The sequence below is a fragment of the Schistocerca americana genome, unplaced genomic scaffold (genome assembly GCF_021461395.2).
Source record: "Schistocerca americana isolate TAMUIC-IGC-003095 unplaced genomic scaffold, iqSchAmer2.1 HiC_scaffold_287, whole genome shotgun sequence".
NCBI lineage: Eukaryota > Metazoa > Arthropoda > Insecta > Orthoptera > Acrididae > Schistocerca > Schistocerca americana.
In genome coordinates this window covers 167,501-170,000 of record NW_025726002.1, presented here as the reverse complement: position 1 = coordinate 170,000, position 2,500 = coordinate 167,501, and the positions used below count along the sequence as shown (strand labels likewise).

The 2,500-nt window shown below is 63.0% G+C and overlaps 1 pseudogene; it reads left to right on the top strand.

The window, feature by feature from the left end:
- The window catches only part of LOC124579068, a 7,955-nt pseudogene that overhangs the window by 2,626 nt on the left and 2,829 nt on the right, over positions 1-2,500 (top strand).

The following is a 2,500-nucleotide window of genomic DNA, read 5'->3' as shown; positions in this document are numbered from 1 at the left end:
CTTGCTGCGAGGCCGCGTCCGCCTTAGCGTGCTCCTCCGGGGGCGCGCGGGTGCGCGGATTCTCTTCGGCCGCCATTCAACGATCAACTCAGAACTGGCACGGACTGGGGGAATCCGACTGTCTAATTAAAACAAAGCATTGCGATGGCCCTAGCGGGTGTTGACGCAATGTGATTTCTGCCCAGTGCTCTGAATGTCAACGTGAAGAAATTCAAGCAAGCGCGGGTAAACGGCGGGAGTAACTATGACTCTCTTAAGGTGGCCAAGTGGCAGCGGTGTGGCTGCATCCGGACTTGGCTTTTCGAAGTGCGGTCTTGATGTAGTCGTGCTGCTGCTGCGAGGTGCCTTCCTTGGGTTATAGTTACAGGGAGAGTGATGCGCAATACATGGGCCTAGCCCTCTTAGCCTCTCCTCTCCTGCGGTCTTCTCCCCTTCTCGTGGGCCCGCTGATTTCGCAGAGTGGAAGACCGCACCAGGGGCTTGGGGGGGTTACCAGCCCCCCCTCGCACTATCCCTTTTTTTAGTTGGGGGCAGTAAGCAGAGAATAAGTGGTGGCCCTTCCGCTGAAGGTGCCACCCCAACTCCCCCAGCACCTAGCCGGCCAACCGGCCGTGCCGAAAATCTTGTAACTTTTGCAGCTATGTATACCTGTAGTGAGTGCCACCGCAGCTTTACAACCAAGAACGGTCTCGGGGTCCATCGCCGCCGCCAACATCTTGCGGCCGCCAACGCGGAGATCGTCACGGAGAGGCATCGCGCGAGGTGGACGGAGGAAGAAGTCCTGTCGCTCGCCAAGGCGGAGGCCGAACTGTTCCTTGAGAGGGACGCCCGGTTCTTCTTCGTCAATCAAGAACTCATCAGGATGTTCCCCGACCGAACGCTCGAGGCAATCAAGTGCCGACGGCGGCAAGCTGCCCACAAGCAGCTTGTCCGCCAATTCATGGAGGCGCTTGAGATCGGTCGGGGGGAAGAGCCGGCGTCCCGCCGGGGAGCAGCGAGCCCGCTGCCTGACGCGGGCGAGGCCGCTGCGCCGCCCGTCGACGCAGCCGAGGACTTCGCGGCCGACACCACCGGGCCGCCGCCGGAGGGGCCGACTGACGCCGCCATCTGGGAGCATCTGGCGGGGCTACCCGCTTCCGCCCAGCGTTTCTCTGCCCTGGATCGTGTCATAGGTCTGGGGCGGGGCACGCCGCCCGATGTCATCCTAGGCATGCTCCCGGATGCCCTTGCGTCGGTCGGGTCCAGAGGGGAGAGATCGATCACCAGGACACAGCGGCCGCGCCAACCATCGAAGCGGCCGCCTGCCGCGCCGCCGACGCAGAAGCGCAAGCGGCGCCGCTGGGAGTACGCGAGAACGCAGGATGCCTTCCGACGGTCGCGTGCACGTTGCGTGCGCGGCCTCTTGGATGGCACCCTGCTCCAGCCGCCACCTGCCATCCCTGGTCTGCTGGACTTCTGGGCGGACCTCTTCACCAAGAAGCCCATCTCCACCGCGGGCTTCATTCGTGACCGCCTCCTCCCGCACTCAGAGCCTGTCGCTCTCGAGTGCATATGGGGGCCGGTCACACATGAGGAGGTCGCCGCCGCGTTGCCGCCCAGGGGATCAGCAGCCGGGCCGGACGGCCTTACCCCAGCGGAGTTGCGGCGCCTGCCGCACGAAGTCCTGGTGAAAGTGATGAATCTCTTCCTTCTGGCCCGCGCCCTTCCGGAACGCCTGCTTCGCGCGCGGACGTCCCTTCTCCCGAAAACGGCTGCACCAACATCCCCCGCTGACTTTCGCCCCATTACGGTCTGCTCGGTGTTGGCGCGGACCTTTCACAAGGTTCTCGCGTCACGCCTGATGCGCGCATGTGCTGTGGACGAACGTCAGCGGGCATTCATCCCTCGGGATGGGATGTTGGAAAATACCTTCATCTTGGACACTGCTCTCACCGACGCAGTTCGCTCCTGCCGCTCTGTCTTTGTGGCATCGATCGACGTATCTAAGGCATTCGATTCGGTAGATCATGCTGCCCTTCGCCCCGTGCTGAAGGCGCATGGCCTGCCGGATTGCTTTGTCGAGTATGTCGAGCGGTGCTACGAGGGCAGCACGACAGTGATAGCGGACGGCGCCGGCGTGGGCGTGTCTGTGCAGCCAGCACGGGGCGTTCGCCAGGGCGATCCCCTCTCCCCCCTCCTGTTCAACTTTGCGGTGGACTACGTTTTAGGCCAACTGCCCTCCCACATCGGAGCTCGGATTCTCGGTCGCAGAGTCAACGCTGCGGCCTTTGCAGATGACGTCTTGCTGTTTGCAGCGACCCCGAGGGGCTTGCAGTCCCTCATCGACGCAGCTACCGCAGCCCTCGCCCACCTGGGGCTGCAGATCAACGCCCGGAAGTGTTTCACCCTCGCCTTAGTCGCGTCAGGGCGCGAGAAGAAGGTGAAGGTGGACAGCAATGTCACCTTCACAGCAGGCAATACCACCATGCCTGCCCTGCGTGTGGGTGAAACCTTCCGGTAC